We start from the raw sequence: 15839 nt of genomic DNA on the forward strand, positions 1-15839 counted from the left end.
CTACCATATTTCCACAATCAAGTAATGACTAGTCGTGGTAAGCAGCGTTGCTCTTGACAAATTAATTGCCACATGTGTCAAGGAATATTATGCTTAGCATTAGATGGTCTCTTGTGATAATGCTTAAATCTGAATTGTTCTTCTGGGTCATCAACAAATGCCTTTGATCATTTGACCTTTATCTTTTTTCTCTACACAACAACAAATCTGAACATCACAAAAATAATTATATTCCACTTATATTCCAATGAGCAAGAAAAGAAAAAATCATCATGAACAAAACCTACCTAAACAAAAAAAGCAGGAACTAACTTAAATGTGCTAACAGCTGAAGAGAGAAAAAAATTAAATGCTTCTTTATTTTAGAAAAAAAATCTCAGTGAGCATAAAATTGTATGTAAAATGAAATTTAAAACCTGAAATGGCTCACTGTTCAGAAACCTCACAGATGGATGCTGGGTGGTGAGCAGCAGAAGGCCTTGTGGGTGAGTCTACATTATTGTAGTTGTCCTCTCGCTACCCATTTGCAAGGAAAGCCTGGCATCAACGGTATAGAGCCAGGCTATGGCTAGCAGGAGCTCCGATGATGATAACTTGTTTCTTAGAGGATCCTTTTCCTACTTTGCCCATTTTGATCTCTGTCTCAGACATCTGATGGGTCTCTTTGATTCTGATGCCTTGGGGTCAGATCATACAGCATAATTGGGTCATGGAATTGCAAGTTTATTATGAATGTGATCTGAGCAGATGCCTGCAAATCTACGCAATAGCCTTTTACTGCCAAAGGGCTAGTCATTGTTCTTCAAACCGTTGTACTGTTAACTGGTCAAATCTGACTACCTCGGATAGGCCTCACCTCCCAAGTTGCTCTCTCCTGGTCAGAGCTGAAGCACATGGAGAAAGGGTGGGGTTCACAAAGCTTATATTATCAGCTCTCTTACTTCATTTTTCCTGACTACTTGCAAATAAGACCAGATAGCCAGATGGCTTTGACCACCATGGGAGGGCCAGATTCTAAGGAGGAGACTCCTATGACTATACACACTTGTTTGGTGGGCACCACAGAATATGTGATAGCACTGTTCATAACTGAACTTGTGACACGGGCTGTCTCATTTCCTTTTCCTTATACGCCTTCCCCTGTTAGAGAAGCCAGGATGACTGCACAGACCACTGGCCTCTGAATTGCCAAAGGTCTCAGCTGTACTCTTCATCAATAATCATAGCATGAGCTTTAAGGATTACATGAGAGAGTTTTCCTAGAGTTATGATTCTCCTAGGACAAGTCCACTACAAGATGTGGGAAGTACACTTTCCTCTTTGAGTATCTTCTTCATTGATTCTTTTATTTTTCTATTTAATATAACTTTAAGTGTTCTGGGGAGTCTGACTTCCTTAAATGGTTAAGCCTTGCAGTATGGGTGAGAAGCAGAGGCAACGAATAGGAAAGGAGCTGACCAACAGAAGTAGACAGCAAGGGTAAGTATCCTGTGTGTAGGCAAAGGAAAAACTAGTATGAAGAACAGAAAAAGGTTAAGGGAGAGTGACCTTGGGGGCCCAGGGAGGTCAGGGAGACCAGGAGTGGTGCTGGAGCTGCACGGTCTGCTGCTTCTGCTGCTCTGAGGCTCTGAAAGTCGGAAAAGAGGGGAGAGTCACAGTGACTGGGGAGCCTTCCTAGCTAAATTATCTGAGTGATGTGAATCATGTGCTTCTATCTGTATACCTCTAAGTACATGAGTTTTACTTTTTTTTTTTTTTTTTGAGATGAAGTTTCACTCTTGTTGCCCAGGCTGGAGTGCAATGGCACTGTCTCAGCTCACTGCAACCTCCGCCTAAAAAGTTCAAGCAATTTTCCTGCTTCAGCCTCCCGAGTAGCTGGGATTTCAGGCATGTGCTACTATGCCCAGCTAATTTTGTATTTTTAGTAGAGATGGTGTTTCTCCATGTTGGCCAGGTTGGTCTCAAACTCCCGATCCCAGGTGATCCACCCGCCTTGGCCTCCCAAAGTGCTGGGATATAGGCGTGAGCCACTGTGCCCAGCTAGTACATGAGTTCTTAGATGACTAAAGTCCTTCACTTAATTTATTCCTTTTTCTTACTTCACAACATGACGTGAGGTGCCCCTGTCCAGAGGGTAGAACTTTAATACATGTTTACTTCCAGAATTGCAGTATTCGCAGAATCTTCTAGGTCAAAAATAAGGGACAGATAATTAAGAGTGTTCATTGTCAACTATTTTGTGCCTTGTTCACTGTCAGCTCTGAAGGGATCTATAAATGTCCTCTAATAGCATCTTGATGAAAAGGATAAGGGAACATTTTACTATTTCCCAATAAAGGTCTTTGAATGTGGTTAGATATATAGATTTTAAAAAATACATATTCAATGAAAACATCAGACTCAAGGCCAAGTATATACAAGTGATAAAAAGAAGTCTTAGAAACGTTTAAACTTGTACCTTCATTTCACTTGGCCCTTGCTCTTTTATGAGCAAATTTATACTTTACAGTTTTCCCAAAGTACATATTGAATGACAGCGAAAAAAAAAATCTTCCCAGTAGCAAAGTGATTTTGCTTTATCTGAACAGTTGATATAAAATAAGTATATTTTAACATTTATTTATATATGGTTGAGACAAGGCCATCATAGATACTTACTTATGATCTGTATTTTTTTTTGCATTGAAAAAAATGACTAAACTTGTTTTTATATCTGATAATAACAAAAGAAAATAAAACAGAATATATAGATCATGTCTTATTTAGTTAAACTTCTTATACTGTACAGATAAGAATATGTCATTAGCCTAGAGAATATATTTGAAGACTAGAAATAAGAAAAAAGTTCTAGCTATTATTTCTCTATTTTCATGTGTAATTATTCTATTATTTTTAATACCTTAAGTATGACTTTAAGATAAATTCAATCACAGTGGTCCATGTGACTTTTCATAAAGTTTTAATTTTTCATATAAATATGAAATAGCCTTTAACTATTTCCTCCTAATCTCAAAAGTAACATAATTATTAATTATTTTAAAATGGCAAGAAGACTGAAACATCAACTATGGCATAGTGTTCAAAAAGAGTTTTGTCCAACTTCTCAGGCTTTCCACAGAAATGCAGATAAATTTCATGGCAGAACAAGCTACTACAGGACTCTCTGGCCATCTGTTTGTTGCATTTAAGTAATTTAATTTTCAGGAAATGAAACATTTGGCCAAGTACAGGAAAAAATAGTGTCCATTCACACATAACAGATTGATGACATATCCACGGGGTGAATATAAGTTGTTTCAAAGCCTGGGAGGAAATATCATTTGTAGATCAAGACAAAAACTCTCTTGACCCAAGGTGCCTAGAAAGTGTATATAATCAATAAAAATTAGTCACTAGAAGCAAATGCTTTTATAAATGTAATATCTCAAGAAAATAAAAAACTAATTCCAATTTTTTGTTTATACATACATTCTCATTTACATTTTTTGATTTGTATTAAAGGATATTCTTTAATATTGATATCTAAGTACTAATATTCTTTAAATCTAACATTGTTGCTTTATTGTAAATCTAGAGTTTATAATTCATTACATATATGCAGTTTCCACCTTCTACCTTTAGGATTATTCTACTCAAACATATGAGAGATAGGAAAGAGAAGAATTAGATTCATTCAACCTATCTATTAAACAGGTCTTTAGTAGCAATTCAGCTTTAATATGGGGATCCCTGACTAATTTTTTCTTTTCTTTCCTTGAGACGGAGTCTTGCTCTGTCACCCAGGCTGGAGTTCAATGGTGTGGGCGTGGCTCACTGCAACCTCTGCCTCCTGGGTTCAAGTGATCCTCCTGCCTCAGCCTCTCCAGTAGCTGAAATTACAGGCTCCAGCCACCATGCCTGGCTAATTTTTGTATTTTTAGTAGAGATAGGGTTTCGTCATGTTGGCCAGGATGGTCTCAAACTCCTGATCACGTGATCTGCCCACCTTGGCCTCCCAAAGTGCTGGGAATACAGGTATGAGCCACTGTGCTTGGCCTAATTTTCTGTCAGAGAACAAACTGATTTAGTTCATAATGAGATAGATAAACTAAATATAAAAGTGATGAGCCTAGGATCTAAATTCTAAATGGCATACAAACCAGAAGGAAGAATATTCCATTATACAATACTACAGGTGGGAGCATGAGGTACAGTACTATAGCAGTGGCCTTGTTAACTTCCATTCCTGCCAGTTTGCCAGGGTCAAGAGAAGAGCACACCTTCTTATCCACTTTCTAATTACAGTCTCTTACAATTTATGCTTCATGTCATGGTCTTAGAAACCACAATCCTCTAATGCCTTCTTAAAGGGAAATAGACTATACTTACCTAATAGACACTAAAAAGTCATTTGGCAGAGAACAGACAATTATAAAGGTACTTGTTAAAGATAATACCCAAATTGATAAGGTAAGCTCTCCTAAATTCTACAATCTTATATTCAGTTGTCTTTTGGGTATATTCATTTAAATGAAAGAGGTCCAACAATGAAATCAGTGTCTTTCCACCCAAACTTATTCTTCTGTTTCTTCACTTGGTGAATGGTGAATCACCTAGGTTAGAAACCTTGAGCTCATCCTAAATGCTAACTTATCTTTCATTTCCAACAACCCACCAGTCTCTAAAACTAATAGAGTCCAGCTCCTTCATCTCTCACCTTCCTTCTCACCATTACTGCCTTGGTTTGAGCCCTCATCTCTTTCCTAGGGATATGCCACAGCATCCCAAATGATCTTGCCTTAGGTCTTGTTCTCCAATACATTCTTCAAAAGGCTGCCACTGTGGTCTTCCCAAAGGTGATTCTGATGCTACCATCTTGCTTCAAGCTGACAAGTGAAACACCACTAACTTCTGGATAAGGTGCCTACCCTTAGTAAGGCACATGAAACCCTTCAAAATCAGTTCCCTTTTCTCATTCTGCTTAAGTATTTCTCCAGCTTTTTCTTCACCCAAATAGCCACTTTTTATTGCCACCCTAAAGCCATTTTTATAACAAGCCACACTCTCCTTTCTGTGCTTTCATACATACTACCCTTCAGTCTGAACACAAACATTTGCTTACTGTGAATATTTAGCTGTCAGGTAGCTTTCATTGACTCTCCCAGTCTGTCTTGGATGTCTCTCTACTCTCAGAGTCTTTGGTGTAAATCCCCTTCGTAACACTTATCCTATCATATTTAGTTATTGGTGGACCTATTTGTTTTACTTACAAGACTACAAACTCTATAAGGGCTATAATTTATCATTTGGTATTCTCAGTCAATATGAGCCTAGTGCCTGGTACATACTAAATATTCAACACAAGTTTGTTAAATTTGATTGAAAGATGAAGAGTCACTATTTCTCCTTACCTTTCATTACGTAATACTATTCTTTAAGATATCCATGGCTTTTAGATATGCTATTACATGTTTGACATATTTAGTGACAGTACATTTTGCATCAAATATTATACACAGTAATAGCCTCTCAGGAAAAAAATATAGTACATGACTTTTTAATTGAGTTCTCTTAAATTTGTTAGTAGGAAATTTCAGGATTCTCATGACAAATATGATCATTAGTAATGACTTTTTTTTTTGAGACAGATTCTTACTCTGTTGCACAGGCTAGAGTGCACCGGTACAATCTCAGCTCACTGCAGCCTCCTCATCCTGGGTTCAAGCTATTCTCCTGCCTCAGCCTCCTGAGTAGCTGCAATCATAGGTGCTCACCATGTGCCTGGCTTTTTGGTGGAGACGGGGTTTCACCATGTTGACCAGGCTGTTCACCAACTCCTGACCTCAAGTGATCTGCTGGCCTCAGCCTCCCAAAGTGCTGAGATTACAGGCATGAGCCACTGCACCTGGCCAGTAATGACTTTTATGATAAATACTAGTAATATGGATGCGACTCTCAGATATGCCACTGCTGATGAGTTACAATGATTTCCCTAGGCTCAAGGATATGACAAAGAGAGTCTCTTCTACTTTCCAGGTACAACCCCTCAAAATCTACCAGTTTTGATCAGCATTTTTGTAAAGATTTCAACATCTTTGATAAGAAGAAACATGATTTTCCTATCCAGGAGACTGGTATTTATTTTATACCTAGCTCTTAATCAGGAGAAACTCTAGATTCAGATCATTCTCAAAAGCCACTAGGAAACAGTTACCAGCAAGAGGTAAGCAAAGTAGCAGCAGTCAGGATAATCCCTTCCCTCCATGCCAACCCTCCTTTACATTGTGAAAACCTTACTATGATTCCATCCTGGTCCTAAGGATGAGAATAAAGAATTGAAAATGGGCTATTCAAATGATAATGATCACCATACCTCTTTTTTCCTCTTACTTAGAAAAGTCTTTCGACTCCTCTTATTTTTTTAGTTAATCCAGAACATGTATGACTACAAGGAAAGCCTGGAAACCTGGAGCTTAATTTCAGGAGCAAGTTATCTGAAGACAGACCAGACGGCTTGATTTTGAATTTCAGCTCTGCTTCTTCCCATCTCCTGCCTTCCGGTGAGTTATTTAAACTCTCTGAGGTGCTTCCAATTCTTTCGTAAAATGGGATGATAATAATGTGTCAACTCAAAACACAATCAGGTCTTATTATTTAACGTAACAAAATACTTGAATTATGCCTGGCACATAGTAAGGGTTAGTTAATACTACTGGGTAAATTTTATGGCATTTAAAAATGATTTGGGTCAAATGTCCTTCTTTAGTTTGATAACTGAAAGTTACAGTCGGCTACAGAGAAGAAAACCTCCTTCAAACTTTCACCCAACGGAGGCTCTATCAGATTAAGTATGAACTGCCTCAGACCTAAACCTTTTAGTTAGTCAATCCCCATCTTTCCCCTTACTGTTTGTGTGTTTTTTTAAGCAACAAATTTATTATCCCACAGTTCTGTAGGTCAGAAGTCTGGTGAGCTCAGCTGTTTTCTCTGGTCTGGGTTTCACAGACAGAAATCAAGTTGTTGGCAAACTGCTCTCTTACTGGAGGCTCTGAGGGAGAAACGCTTCCAAGCTCATTCAGGTTGTTGACAGAATCCAGTTATTTGGGCTGCAGGGGTGAGGTCCTGTTTCCTTGCTGGCTGTGAGCTAAGTGTCTCTCTAAGCTCCCTGAAGCTGCCTGAATTCCTCATGATGTTGCTCCCCACATCTAACCAGCTGCTGTGTGTTGAGTCCTTGTCACACTTCAAATCTTTGTGACTACTTCCGCTGCATCTCTTTGGCCTCCAGCTGGAGAAGGTGCTCTGCTTTTAGGGGCTCATGTGACTAGATTGAGCACACCTGAATAACCTAAACGACTCTTCCTATTTTAAGGTCTGAAACCTTAATTATACCTGTAGAGTTCCTTTTGCCACCTAAGGTAACATATTTATTGGTGCCAGATATTAGAGTGCAGACATCTTTTTGGCAGGGAGCGGGTGTGCTGGGGGGCATTCCACTAACCACACCATACAAAGCCTCCACTATTTGGTCTGCCTAACACCCTTCTCAATTCTAGAGCAGAAATATGAAGTCTTTGTCCTTTGGAACTGAGGGAAAGAGTTCACAAGCAACTGTAATAAAATATATTTATTAGTTATATTATTTATTTATAAATGAACATATTCAAATATACTCAGAAGCAAAGCGAACACTATAAAGACATCCATGTATCTGTCAATCTGGATGCAGCCATTTTGCCAGTCTGGATCCATCTACTTTTTCACACCTTGCTTTCTTTCTTTTGATGTATCTTCAGATGGAAGACGGTATCTATTTATGAAGACATATAAGGCTTCATAATTTATTGGAAATTGTAATCATTTCAAATAATACAAAGAACAAAAAGATGACAATAAAACAAAACAAAAAGAATACTCATGCTTTATTCTCATTGAGTGAATGAAAAAAAACTTTCAGGTATTAAAATCTTGTGCAACTTACTTAATTCCCATTATAGTTCATTAATATTTTATATTAACATTCTTATGCTGATATATAAGGGAAAGATGAACGAAATTGAATGGGAAAGGTCGGCTTCTTTTTTCTCAGAGGATTAAAAAAAAATGAAGCCCAAATTACACATTTTTCTCAAGGATGTTTACTTTCACCCTTTTGTCTTGTTGCCAACCCTTGGGTATTTTCAGGATACTCTATAACTTACTTATGAAGATGTTTTACTATAATAACATAATTATTTCCCATCATGAGGTGCCTCGCTGTGTTTTCAGACCTCAGTGATGACAGTGGTGCTTTAACTAGAGGGCAATAAGGGAAAAGCTGTGCGTTGTATCACATGAAAGTTCTCCTGATCTTAAGTGAGAACAGAGATCATTTGGTTATTGCCTATGAACACGTCCCCATTTCATCTTCGATTGGCAAAAAGTTTCCAATTAAAACAGGCTCATTCTTCAGTAATTATCTTTTGGGGAGTAGCATGCTTTGAGAAATTTCACCTACAATATTTTAGAAATTCACACTGATACTAACTTAGAACAAAATAATGTTAATATGTACCTATGTCCCATCAGAGCAATAAATGCACACAGCATGACTTCAACAAGACCAAACAGAACAACCTACCTTCTTGTGAACAGGTATCACTTATTGACTGTTATATCAGTCAGGTCATAATCAAATTTAACTCACTGGATTCTGAGAGTTCAGAAATTCTCAGATCCTTCCTATTAAGAACTGTTTTCTCATACCATCCATTGGAACTAGAGTATAATTATACTTTTGTTGTGCCTCTAACGTGCAGAGATTTATCTTGGTTTAATATAGTTCAGAATCTTCTAGAAGAAAAAGTAAGTTGAAGTATCTCTATTAACTGCTAATGACAACAGATATATTGTGCCCTCGTATCAAGAAAAGGGATCAACTTTGAGGTGGCTAGCTTATCATGCACAATGTATGATTACAATTCTTTCATCCTAAATTAGTTTTAAGTCCTGTACATTCTATTAAGTAAAACTGGCCCCAAGGGTTGGGTAGAGGGGAGGACCAATGCAATGTTTGTATAGCAAAAAAAATCACTTTAGTACTAATATCTATTTGTGTGTGTGTGTGTGTGTGTATTTATTGCATAAATATGTATAAAATATATATACATATTTTTATTTTTTGAGACAGAGTCTCGGTTTGTCAGCCAGGCTGAAGTGCAGTGGCACAATCTCCATTCACTGTAACCTCTGCCTCCCAGGCTCAAGCATTTCTCCCACCTCAGCCTCCCAAGTAGCTAGGATTACAGGTGGGCACCACCAAACCTAGCTAATTATTTTGTAGTTTTAATAGAGACGGGGTTTCACCATGTTGTCCAGGTTGGTCTTGATCTTCTGGCCTCAAGTGACCCACCCATCTCAGCCTCCCAAAGTGATGAAATTACAGGCATAAGCCACCATGCCTGGCCAACATCCATGTATATTCATGAACCTATCCACATATCTCACAGTCATTCTTCATTTCATACATTCTAGAAATGATTCAATCTAGATTTAGATCCAGATTGCTGCAGACACATGATAAATATAATGAGTCCTCTCTTTTCCCTATAAAAGGACAAGTAGCTAAATGTAGAGGGGTGAGAGGAGTTTGCAGAAAGCAACACTTATAAATACTCTCTCATCATCTTTCATTTTTTTCTAGCCTTTTTTGACTTTTCCACATAGAAATAGTATAAAAATATTTGACATTTTCTACCTATCACCAGGCATCCTTCAGAAAAGATGAATGGAAAATTTTAAAAACAAAACCTAACAAGAAAATGAGAAAAAAAAAGCCATAGACTGGGAGAAAATATCTGCAAAAGACAAATGTGATTTGGAAATATTATCTAAAATATACAAAGAACTACAAAAACACAACAAGAAAACAAACAGCCAGATTAAAAAATGGGCCAAAAACCTTAACAGACCCCTCACCAAAGAAGACAGGCAGATGGAAAATAAGTATATGAAAAGTTGCTCAATATCACATGTCAGGAAAATGCAAATTAAAATACCAGTAAGATACCATTACACACCTATTAGAATTGCCAAAATCTGGAATTCTGACAAGGCGAAATGCTGACAAGGATGCAGAATAACAAAGAACTTTATTTCATTGCTGGTGGGAATATAAAATGGCACAGCAACTTTGGGAGACAATTTAGTAGTTTCCTACAAAATCAAACATATACATAATATACTATCATACTTCTGGGTATTTTCCCAAATAAGTTTAAAATTTATGTTCACATAGATACCTGCAGAGATACTTATAGCAGCTTAATTTATAATTGCCAAAACTTGGAAGCAACCAAGATGAATTTCAGTAGGTGAATGAACAAACTGTGTTATGTCCAGGCAAAGGAATATTAGTCCCCCCAAAAACTGAGCTTTCCAGCCATGAGAAAAGCATGGGGAAAACTTAAATGTATATTACTAAGTGAAAGAAAGCAACCTGAAAAGGCTACATACTATATGATTCCAGCTATGTGACATTCTGGAAAATACAACAAGAGAAAACTATGCTGACAATAAAAAGATCAGGGGTTGGGCTAGATAATGGTTGAATATGTGAAGCACAGAGGATTTTTTAGGCAATGAAAATACTCTGTATGACACTATAATGGTGGATATATATATATATATATATATATATATATATATAATCATACATTTGTCCAAACCCATGGAATGTTCAACATCAAGAGTAAACCATGATGTAAACTACGGGCTTTAGGTAATTATGATGTGTTAAGGTAGGTTCATCCACTGGAACAGATGTACCACTGTGGTGGGAGATATTCATCGGCGGGGAAGGCTACACATGCGTGGGGGCAAGGTATATATGGGAAATCACTGTATCTTCCTCTTAATTTTGCTGTGACACTAAAATCGCTCTAAAAAATAAAGTCTTTTAAAAATATCTCTTTAAATAAACAAAAAATAAAGACTTTTAAAAATATCTTTAAACAAAACAAAACAAAATCTCTTTAAATAAAACAAAACCAACAAAATCTAGATGCCCTAAGCCCTTCATCTGGGCATTAATGCTTATATCTCAAAAAAAAAGTGTGAATTATTACAAACTGAAAAATGGAGCAAATATCTGGATTTTTCTTCTATTTGGCATCAAATCTCTGGAAATGCAGACACATATCTGGAAAACTTTATTTCCCATTAATCTACCTGGCTGGAAACAGTAACATTAGATTTTAAGTGTAATTTTTAAACAAATCCTATTACTACAGTACAGCTTCTATATTTAGATGTCAGCACACCAAAAAGCATAATATTCCATGATGATGCTAACTAATGTGTACAGACACATAATTCTTTGGATGTATTATATACCAGATAATGGGAACTGAAGTGAGCATGTAGGGTCTACTGGACAAGGTTAGATGACACAATATTATGGGCAAAAAGTCAAATATCTTACATCTGTATAAGGTTCTGTGGCAAAATGAGTTTAACTGACATATTCTTAAAATTAAACAGGTTTTCAATTATGGGATTTCTCAGAATTGTTAATAAGTAAAAGGCTGCTTTTACTTCTAAGACATGAATGACCTGGGTACAGTACATAGACAATGTTTTTCCACATTTTCTTGACGAGAAAATGTATTATCACCTCTTCTATGAAGGAGCTCAAAAGACTATTCTTTGAAAAATATGTTGGGAAATAATGATTTTTAAAATGCTTTCTACAGTATTTAATTTAGTCTCCAAGACACTCTTATGAAGGAAACAGAACAAGTCAGCATGATTTCTAAAGCATAGTTAAGAAAAGTAAAGTTGAAAGAGATTTACTAAAAAATGGAAAATTTTACTTGAAACCTGGACTTTTGACACTAACTTTTCACTATGACTTAACTTCTAACAGAGAAATATTTGAAAAATTTTCTAAATTATTTTTCCTTTTCTTATAATAGTTGTTTTATTTTTTCCTCTATTTTAGACATACGTACATAATCTATATACTTTATTTTTGGAACATCCAAAAGACAGTAAGACTTCCTTAGAGTTCTAAAACATGTCATGCCTATGGAAACAATTTCATTAAAATTCTTCATGTAACAAAATGCAAGGAAAGAAATGTTTGAAGAAATATATTTGATAAAACGGAAATATAAACCAACGTCTCAATGTACACTAAATGAGAAAGTACGCACATTTTGCACATTTTTCTCTAGAGAAATAATTGATTTCTTCATGATTTAAAAAGAGGTCTGCAGTTTCCAAAAAATGTCATTTTCCCACCCACACTTAGCAATATTATTCTCTGCTTTTCTACCATAATTTTTTCTTCTCTACTTACTCCTGATCATCCAGATGATATATATTTAATCTTGCTTCATCATGACAAGTTACCGTGTTTTTTAAGACACAAAAGAATGATGGTAAGAAATGCTTTATTCTTTTACTGGTACACCCTGCAAATCTGTATCCCCTGGTTCCTTTTTGTGGCTACATATTTCTTTCAACAAATATTTACTGAGTGCCTTTCAGGGGCCAGACATTATGCTAAGGCATGTTCAGCCCCACCCCACTTAAAAATTTTTCTCGCCTTTAAACGTTCTTCTCTGTAATATGTAATCCCCAAATGCTGATCTGATCATAACAATTTCTTTTTGAAAACTTCTCAATAATTTCTCATTGTCGAGACATAATAAAATCCAGCTGACTTGGTAACATATCAAAGGTTCTCCATGAACTCAAACTAAGCCCATTTCCTGGTCTTATTGCAGGCTTTGTCCCACTAAAGCAGTCTCCAAACTAAGGAAGGCATAGTTTTGGAGAGCAAAAAGATGTTTTAAGAGATATGTGAGCACAGAGATGGTTTTATGAAAATCTATTTTGTTTACATTTGTATTCCTATGATGTGAAACATGCTGGGCATTCAACAATTATCGTTTGAATGAATACATGTGTGAATGAATCCCAACAGTCCACACAAACTCTTCTAATGCAGATTTGTCTAAGAATATCCTGTGGTCTGAAAATTTTCCATCCCCAAGTTTGCTTTCATGATGATTTTTCTCCTACTTTCTAGAAGGAAGGGATGCATGCCATATATTCCAAATATCACTAGGGTGCTTTGCCATGGGAGAAAAATACTTTCTTTTATGGGGAGAACAATAATGGAAAAATTTGAAATACCGTGTTGGTATGAAGTGAATGACCCTAATGAATTGAAAATCAATTCTTTTGCAACGTAGTTTCTAATTCATGCTCTCAACAATAAAGAAGGATTTAATGGATTTATAAACAGAGGGAGGATTAAAATAAACCTCTGAAGAGAAATATAAATGACTGAGGTTATTTTTTTTGCTTATAAGTCAGCTCCTGCCTTTTTAAAAAAGGAGTAAAATTATTTCTGAACCCTGTCTCATTTGAGTAATAAGTAATATTCAATCACCAATTTATAAACTAAATTTAAAAATCAATTTCACTAATTAATGGGTTTCCAGTAACATTTCAATTTTTATGTTATACAAGCATAAAGATTTACAGAATATTTCTTATTGAATAATATCTAATATAGTTATATAAGTAATAACAATAGTTATAATAAATTAATCCAGGAAAATATTTGAAACATTTAAAATGTTGCTGTCAAGAAATTTAAAAATATACACTTTTTTTTTTTGAGACAGAGTCTCACTCTGTCACCCAGGCTGGAGTGCAGTGATCTCGGCTCACTGCAGCCTCTGCCTCCAAGGTTCTCCTGTGTCAGCATCCTGAGTAGCTGGGACTACATACATGCACCACCATGCCCAGCTAATTTTTAGTAGAGGCAGGTTTTAGCCATGTTGCCCAGGCTGGTCTGGAACTCCTGAACTCAGGCAATCCACCCGTCTCAGTTTGCCAAAGGGCTAGGATTATAGGTCCAAGCCACTGCACTTGGCTGATATACACATATTTTTATTGCAAAGAATTATGGAAGTAGAGCAAGAAAAGACTTTAAAATATAAAAACACAATTCAATGGGGAAAATGGAACAGGTTCAAGGAAAGCAAGGCATGTTGCAAAATGTACTGTTGTTAAAGAAAAGCCTATTCATGTTTTTAAAAAAATAGTTGATAAAGGGTATCAAATGTCTGTAATATTTAGATTCTAATGGATACATTTAAAGGTGTGATATGACAGCTTTATTATCAACTACCAACATTTTTCATACACTAGAAAATTAAAACAATTTTTGACAAATAGTTCTAAATATTAACTTAAAAATACACAAGGAGGTAAAAAGTTTTCAGAATTCTTTTTGAGAGCACATGAAGAAAAACGTTGAGGATCACTCTTCTAAAGTAATCCAAACTTTTCTGCTCATTTTTCAAAAACTATTTATGTTGTTCAGGTGGTTGCTTGACCTAATGGCCCTTTCCAATTGTTTCTCTGGATATGAAAAGCTTATGAATCTTTCCAGGTTTCACCAATGCTATGCTTCTCTTCAAAGCTCTCCCTGATTCCAACGCCCTGGAAATGTGGTAATGCATGACTTCTTCCACTGGGCTTCCACAGGTCTTCTGACTTCTAACTCCTTGTATCTGACAGCCCAAATAGATGATAAACATTGTAAAGTGTTTTATTCATGTTCATATGGCCAAAGGTCCAGCAAATCACTTTGTAAAAAGGAATGAAATGCTTCACAAATAACGCCGAATGACTTAATACTTTCATTAACTGAAGGAAGAGTTCTTGCCTAAGAAGTTGAAAGAATGATAGCAAAATACACAAAGCGAGAGAATATCTTGTGGGGAAAAACATTAAGGTTACGTGTTTGGCTTTCGGCTAACTAGTTTGAGATGGGGGCAGCACAGCTGTGTGAGACTGAGGTGCCTGTGGATGACTGGACTTCAAAAGCTATATTAAGGAATGGCCTAAGAGATGACAGGTGACTCTCTCAAAATGGATGGCCTCACTCTGGGGAATGAGCTTCAAATGTATGTGAATCCTTTAGATAAATGGAGGGAGACGTATAGGAAGATAGAGAACTAGCAAGGAAGGAAAAATTGGATTCGGTAAGTATAGGGATGAAATAAGGAGAAATATTTGAAAAGGAACAAGTGAGCCTTAGAAATCACAGGTATGGCAAAAAAAAAAAAAGGCATGTATTGCCATGTATTTTCTTTAAGAAAGGTATAGAAATCAAAGACAAGAGGGGAATTTATAAACAAAAAAGGCAAAGAGGAGTAGAGCACAAATTTGAAGTGTGAGAGAGATTGGACTATAGCTATGAGAGGCAGCCTAGACAAATCAAGACTACATTTTGTTGTATCATTTCTGTTTTTTTTCCAGAGGCAGGGTCCCACTCTGTTGCCCAAGCTGGAGTACAGTGGTATGATAATAGCTCGCTGCTACATCCTTTTATTTTTATCTTGACATAAATAAACAGAAAATTCAAAAATAATATAAATGGGATGATGGGAATTATGAAATAAGTTTATTATCTACATTATTTATTTTAGAGGAGTCTCACTCTGTCATCCAGGCTGGAGTGCAATGGCACAATCTTGTCTCACTGCAACCTCTGCCTCCCTGAGGGTTCAAGTGATTCTCCTGTCTCAGCCTCCTGAGTAGCTGGGACTACAGGTGTGCTAATTTTTGCATTTTTAGTAGAGATGGGGTTTCACCATGTTGGCCAGGCTATCCTCGAACTCCTGACCTCAGGTGATCCACCTGCCTCCTCCAAACAAAGAGCTAGGATTACAGGAGTGAGCCAGTGTGCCTGGCCAATAGCTACATTAATTAACAGTATTCTGAAACATAATAATAATGAAATATTATGAAATGGTATGAGATACAAATGATATGCCATAAGACTTAGACTTGCTTTA

General features: G+C 36.4%; 1 protein-coding gene and 1 long non-coding RNA gene across 6 annotated transcripts in view; one reads left to right on the top strand and one right to left on the bottom strand.

The window, feature by feature from the left end:
- Positions 1-15839, top strand: part of LOC118144907 (uncharacterized) — a 246738-nt gene that overhangs the window by 223432 nt on the left and 7467 nt on the right. Inside the window, exon 4 of the long non-coding RNA XR_004729801.3 lies at positions 6405-6539. This is a non-coding gene — a long non-coding RNA (uncharacterized LOC118144907). The remainder of the gene's footprint in view (positions 1-6404; positions 6540-15839) is intronic.
- The window catches only part of PRKD1 (protein kinase D1), a 386482-nt gene that overhangs the window by 25392 nt on the left and 345251 nt on the right, over positions 1-15839 (bottom strand). The window lies entirely within an intron of this gene.

This window comes from Callithrix jacchus, chromosome 8, assembly GCF_049354715.1.
Source record: "Callithrix jacchus isolate 240 chromosome 8, calJac240_pri, whole genome shotgun sequence".
NCBI lineage: Eukaryota > Metazoa > Chordata > Mammalia > Primates > Cebidae > Callithrix > Callithrix jacchus.